At 36.7% G+C, this 7,161-nt stretch overlaps 1 pseudogene; it reads left to right on the top strand.

Moving 5' to 3' along the window:
* Positions 1-1,636: 1,636 nt before the first annotated feature.
* LOC101703974 (ubiquitin-conjugating enzyme E2 N pseudogene) lies at positions 1,637-2,166 on the top strand (annotated as a pseudogene).
* The last annotated feature ends 4,995 nt before the right edge of the window (positions 2,167-7,161 follow it).

The following is a 7,161-nucleotide window of genomic DNA, read 5'->3' as shown; positions in this document are numbered from 1 at the left end:
CTCATCTCTCAAAACAAATCTAACACCATGTTTTGCCCATTGTTTTTTCAGTGTCCAGACAATTTTTTCCTTTCTGTAACTGCCGCTGTAACACAAGGCCGAATGTCTCATGGTTTGAGATTCCCACTGCCAACTTGTTCTCATATCTTACTGTCTTTTCTATCTTTGAATCATTGTCACTATAGCTAATAGACTGTTCTTTTTTTCCCATTAAGTTTATTGGTACATTTTAGGTATAAAATACAGTTACATACATCATTGGGATCTTGTACCATTACATGAGTCTCTTGGTTCTTATTTTTTTCCCCTTCCCCTGCCCTCCCTTCACCCTCTCCACCCTTCCCTATTTACAAAGACTTTGTTTCCATTTTTTTCATTTTCTCATATTTTTTCTTTTCCCTTTTTTCCTTTCCCCTACCACTCCCACTTCCCCTACTCCTTTAGACCTTTGCTTCCTATTGCACAATATCAATTATACATTTTTAAATTACAATATCAAAATTTGGAAAACATTACCACAGATTTTACAGAATTTAAAAGGATATAGAAAGCATATAACAAAAATCTTTTTTGAAATAAATTTGACAACTTCTAAGAAGTACCTTGGAAGACAAATTAATGAAACTGACTCTAGAGGAAATATAAAATTTGAATAGCACCTATGAAAGAAAGTATATTCCTAACTTGAAAACCTACCTATATGACAACAGGCTCATATACACTTTAACTGATAAATTATATCAAACATTTAAAGCAGAAGAAAGAAGCAACACTTCTCCCCTCATTTTAGGAAATCAACATTGTGCTAATACTAAAACTGGATAAAGATAATAGAAGAAAAGAGTATGAACATAGATAAAAATTTGTTTAACAAAGCAAAGTATTAGAAGTCGGATCTGGCAGTATGTAGAAAGTGGTTTTATTTTAGGGATGGCAGTGTTGGTTCAGCATTGGAATATCCACTCCCAAAAGTCATCATTTTAACAGAGGAAAGGAAAAAACCATATGATCCTGTAAGTAGTTGCAGAAAAAGCATTGGACTAAATTCTATAGCTGTTCATGGTAAAAGCTATCAGGAGACTAGAAGTAGAACAGAACCTTCTCAACAGATAAGCCACGTACTCCATACTTCTAGCCAAAACACCTTATGTGAATGCAGAAGATACAATGCTTTCTCCTTAAGGTGGGGAACAAGGGCAGATATGCCTACTCTTCATCTGTCCATTAAACTTTGAAACATAGGCCCAAACCAAAATAGGCTGGCAATAAAAAGACACAGTTAGCATATGATTGGCAAGGTAGAAGTAAAATCTTTATATGCAGATGAAATGATCACCTACAGAGAAAATACTAAGAAATCTCTAGGACCCCCTAGAACTTGTGTTTGAATCTAGCAGGATTGTAAAACACGAGGTTTATTAAAAAATTCAGGTCGCCGCCACCCCGGCCAGGGGTTGGGGCAGGAGCATGGGGAAGGCCCAGGTCGGAGGGAAGCTCGCCTGCTCCGGAGCAGGGACTACATTTCCCGAGGGGCCTTGGCGATGGCGGGGGCGGCGGGGGCGGCAACGTCCCCCAGAAGTGGAGCCAGGGACTTCCACTCGTGCGTGAGGCAAGTGGAGCCGGAGACTCGACCGGAAGCAGAAGACGGGATCTGACAAGATGGCCGGGCTGCCCCGCAGGATCATCAAGGAAACGCAGCGTTTGCTGGCAGAACCAGTTCCTGGAATTAAAGCGGAACCAGATGAGAGTAACGCCCGTTATTTTCATGTGGTCATTGCTGGCCCCCAGGATTCCCCCTTTGAGGGAGGGACTTTTAAACTTGAACTATTTCTTCCAGAAGAATACCCAATGGCAGCACCTAAAGTACGTTTCATGACCAAAATTTATCATCCTAATGTAGACAAGTTGGGAAGAATATGTTTAGATATTTTGAAAGATAAGTGATCACCAGCACTGCAGATCCTCACAGTTCTGCTCTCTATCCACGCTTTGTTAAGTGCTCCTAATCCAGACGACCCATTAGCAAATGATGTAGTGGAGCATTGGAAGACCAATGAAGCCCAAGCCATAGAAACAGCTAGAGCATGGACTAGGCTATATGCCATGAATAATATTTAAGTCGATCCTATCATCAAGTTTGTGTCACTTCTGTTCTGCCAAGACTTCTTCCTTTTTTGTTTGCATGTACTGGACACGGTCTCAGAAACATTACAGAATAAAAGCCCAGACATTTTCAGTCCTTTGGTGATTAAATGCACGTTAGAAAATCTATGTCTTGTCCTGATTCACTGTTGTAAAGCATGAGCAGAGGCTAAAAGTATCATCAGGATTGTCGTGAAACGTTTAAAAGCAGTGGCCCTCTGCTTTTATTCATTTCCCCCCTCATGGTTTAAGTATAAAGCACTAGGAATGAAGGTAGTTGTCAGGGTTAGGGGCAGGGCTATGGGTATTCTTTATTTTATTTTTTGAGGGGAAAAGCAGTTTCAAAATTTTATGGCTCCTTTCCCCCCCTTTTATGGTGATCTAATTGCACTGGTTAAAAAGCAGCTAACCAATTCTCTAGAATATGCTCTCCAGCCAAGTCTAACTTTATTTAGACGATATAGATGGACAGGCTGATTGTTTGAACCAAAATGGGAATATTAACAAACATCATAGCCCTCCCTAATAACATTGTGACTTTGCTGTCAAGTGTAGATTCCCCCCTTCAAAAAAAGCTTGTGAATGTTTTGTGTGGCTTGTCTGGAAACTTCTGTAAATCTTATGTTTTAGTAAAATATTTTTTGTTATTCCAAAAAAAAAATTCAGGTCTATGTATACTATGTATAAATGAAAAATTGGATATTGAAATTTAAGTTATGTAGGAGTACAAAAGACCTATAAAAGTAAAAAGAAAAAAAGACAGTGTTGGAAGACATTTATTACCTAATTTTAAGACTTCCTCTAAAGCAACAGTATTCAAGGCAGTGTTGGTGTAAGGAGAGACATATAGATCAATGGAATAAAACAGAATCTAGAAATAGAACCACACATACATGATCCACTGAGTTTTGAAAGATTATTTAACATTAACATTCTATAGAACATAAACTCAATTCGATAGCAGAGGAAAAGATAGTGTTTTCAGCAAATGGTACTAGAACACATGGTATCCCTATGTAAAAAATTAATCTCAACCCTTTATTTCCATACATAAAAATAATGAAAGGATCTATGAACCTAAATATGAAAGACTGAATCTATAAAACTTTAAGAAGAAATTATAAGGGAAAATATTCATGAATTTAGAGTAAACTAGAATTTCCTAGGGTACAAAAAACATGATGTATAAAAGAGAGAAATTGATAAATGAGATTCCATCAAAATTTAGAACTTTAAATGACATCGTTAAGAAAACAAAAAGTCCTTAAACAGACTATATTTATAATACATATAACCTATATCCAGAATATATAAAGAATTATTACAGCTCATTAATAGACAACTCAGTTAAAAAGTAGACACAAGAAGATGATAAATAGCCAGTACAGCACAAGGAAAGGTGTGCTACACTAGAATCAGAAAAATACTAATCACTACAATAACAAGATTGGAAATAAGTGATCTCTATGAGAAGGACCAGGTGATGATTATTGGCTGATACGCTGGATAATCAAACCAGGGAGCATATCCATGTCTGGCTCTCAAAATATTAAGAATATCAGTTTTTCAGTCTTCTACCTTGAGGTATGTTTTTAAGCAGCTTGGCCAGAGTCTGTTTTATGGCCTCATGAAGCCCTTTCTTTGTGGACCAGAAACCAGCCTCAGGAAGGAAGTCATGTGCAACACTCTTGTCCTGTGAGTTCCTTAAACCTCCAAGACTCTTCTTCATTAGCTGGGAAAAGGATTTTCTCTCTGAGAATACTAATTCCAAATTTCTAATACCATCTCCTAAGTATGTTCCCAGAATACCTACAGAGACTTTATGCAAATAGGACCCTGATGGCTTGCCTAACATCCTAAAGACCTCAAGGTGTGGGGTGTATGCATTAGGATACATGCCTGGCCCCTAGATTTGAATGTATATTTTTTATTTTAAAGACACTTCCATTAACAACATGTTGGTATGTCTTTCAAAATCAAAAGGTCTGGGGCTAGGGATTTAGCTCAGTGGTTCAGGCACCTACCTCACAAGCGCAACATCCCAAGTTCGATACCAAAAAAAAAAAAAACACAGTCAAAAGGTCTGTCCAAATTCTTATTAACCTTCAAACAAACTGTAAATTTGGTTATAGTTGTGAATGCTTAGTAATTCGCCAGTTCTTGCCATAATTCTCCCCTAATTAATTTTCAAAATAATAGCTTACATGAGCATTAATATTTGCTGAATATTCATGTAAACTACTGGGAATGCATTAATATTTGCCAAATCTTTTCAGGATTACTAGGAATGGTTTCAGTAAGCAATTTCTCAGTAAAGTGCCAAAAGTAGACCCCAACTTAAAATGTTGCAAAAGCTTTGCAATACAACTATTAAATGAGAGAAAATAAATAAAAGGCTCTTCAAAGATATGTTGTTCAGTTACCATCTGGAGTGGCTTAATATAGTAAAATACAAAAACAATACCACAAAATAGATTCTATTGAATTTCTTCAAAATAATGTAATTACAGAACTCTACAGTGGAAGCAGATTGTGGTTATTTATTTGGTTGGGAGAACATACGCTTTTAAATTATTGTTTTCATTTCAAGGCTACAGAGGGATGACAAAGAATAGTTGGACAGTAATTCCTTTAAAATTTTCCTTTGGGAGAATTTTTTTCCACTGCATTAAGTTTTAATATCAACATGGCTCCCCTAATTGGATCAATGTGACACATGTCAGAGTCATTTGTGGCCAATGAGGTGGTGACATGAGACCAAAGCTTGAACTGTACAGAAGAAACTGTAAGTCAAGTTCTCTTGGTCAAAATGTTTTGCAAAATTTAAATATTTCTTATGATAATGTCTCAGGATTCAGAGCAAGGTGGTAGAGAATTTGTCATCTTATATAAAGCTCAGCTTCTGGCTGGAATCTTAACTCTGATATGGTCCACCCCATCCAGGTGTCTATGTTACATAACTGCAGAGGGGATCTCCAGTAGAAGATTAATTAGGAATCTAACATCCTTTTTAAAGCATCAATACTATATTAAGTTTGCTATGCACTGGTTTCGGCATCAGTAATCATAAATGCTTATGTATTTAAGCATTGCACAAAATATCATTTTTAGAAAGGGATAATACATTATTAAAATATAAATAAATATAGAAAATTAATGAGTAAATTAGGGTTAGAAAAATACTGGAAATCAGGAGCAAGGTTACTACTGAGTATATTAAAATGTGTAGTTATGAGTTTAATGCACCACTAATCATAATTATTATTATTTATTTTTTATTTTTTTACTATGTAGGAAGATTTTTCAGAGAAGACGATGACTTTGTCTTCCCACAAGGCAAAAGCTCCACTTGCTTTCTGAGGCAGACAGCAACCCCGAACCACAGACAAGCTGGGGCCTGCGCAGACCTCAACACTAATCATTATTTACTTAAACATCAATTTGTACAAAATTTCTTTCTCTCTCTCTCTCTCTCTCTCTCTTGAAGTACTGGGGGTTGAAACCAGGGTCTTCACACTGATCTATATCCCCCAGCCCTTATAAAATTTTTTGAGTCAGGGTCTCACTAAATCACTAAGTTGGGCTCAAACTTGCAATCCTCCTGCCTCAGCTTCCCAGAATCCTGGAATTACAGCTGTTCACCACCACACCCAGGTCAAAATCTCATTTTTAAAAAGGTATAATATAATATTGAAATGTAAATAAATATAAAAAGAATAAGAAGTTAGAAAAATATTGGAAATCAGGGCAAGATTAGTATCTATGGTGATGTATTAAAATATAACATTGTTGTTAGAACTAGGTAAGAAAATTGACTCTAAGCTTCCTAGCAGCCAAAACAAAAAGAAAAATATCATTATATATAAAAGTCACAGAGTCCAGAAGCATAAAAATAGCTCAGTGTTTCAGTGGAAACCCAGTCTTTCTTGATATTAGAATCCAAAAGTTCTCCTGTAATTTCTCATGCAGGAATCCTAGTCCACATCACCTGTATCCCTTGAACCTGACTCAACAGCCCAATAACAATCCTTTTTCCTTTCTCCAAACTCCTAACAGATTCCTTTAGTTTTCTGTTCCAAAAACATCTGTTAAGTATCTACTACAGTGCTAGGGAATACAATGATAAGGAGAACAAACTCAGTCTGGCCATTAAGGAGCCTATAGTTCTGTTAGCCAGAGAGAGATGGATATCTTTGTAAATAAAATAAAATAAAATAAAATTAGTAAGTATGTATATATCTCTGTAATACTATATATAGTGTTGATAGTATTATAATGATATATACATATATCATTACAAACTATGATAGGTGCTATAATAGGAAACTATAAGTTATTATGAAAACAAGTAGTTTGATCAACCCAGAGAGAACAAAGAGGAGCTCTCTGGGGAAAGTTAGTTTGCACTTGGAACAGGAGGAGGAATAAGTTTTACCTCATTTAATATTGAATCATGCTATATGTTTTCTATTGTTTACAGGAGAATGAATCTGGTCTTGATGCTGAGCTCCTATAGATCATATCTCCTCTTTTTATGTCCTCCATCCTGCCTCAACCATATCAGGTATGTGACAGTCCTGGAAAACCCTCAATTCAGTCAACTGCAGTGGAAAGGGGGGTAGGATAGAATTTGACACCACCAACACCACCAAAAATGCTCAGCAAGAAAATATAGCTCCCTTTAGCCACCACTCTTGGTACTTTGAACTGACAAATGGTTAAATTGACAGGAAATTCGAATACATCTTCCAAGCACTTTATTTTTATTACACATTTTTGGGGAGATCAGAGTTCCCCTGGAGAGAAATTTAAACCAGAGGGCTGGGAAAGCCTGTGCTTAGTTACAAACTGGGAATTTCCCTTCACATGCTGTTTTTCTTCTGCTGGCGGTAACTGATACTTCAATGGTCCCTCTGCACCAGAGACTCGAGCAGCACCTGCAAATCTGCACTCTGTCCTCCTTGACAAATGGCTAATTATTCCCAATACCACCAGATTGTTCTAACGTGGCCCTGAGGT

The sequence above is a fragment of the Heterocephalus glaber genome, unplaced genomic scaffold (assembly GCF_053883595.1).
Source record: "Heterocephalus glaber isolate CG9 unplaced genomic scaffold, H.glaber_assembly_v1.0 deba00001509, whole genome shotgun sequence".
Lineage (NCBI taxonomy): Eukaryota > Metazoa > Chordata > Mammalia > Rodentia > Bathyergidae > Heterocephalus > Heterocephalus glaber.
This window is presented reverse-complemented; position numbering and strand designations above follow the sequence as displayed.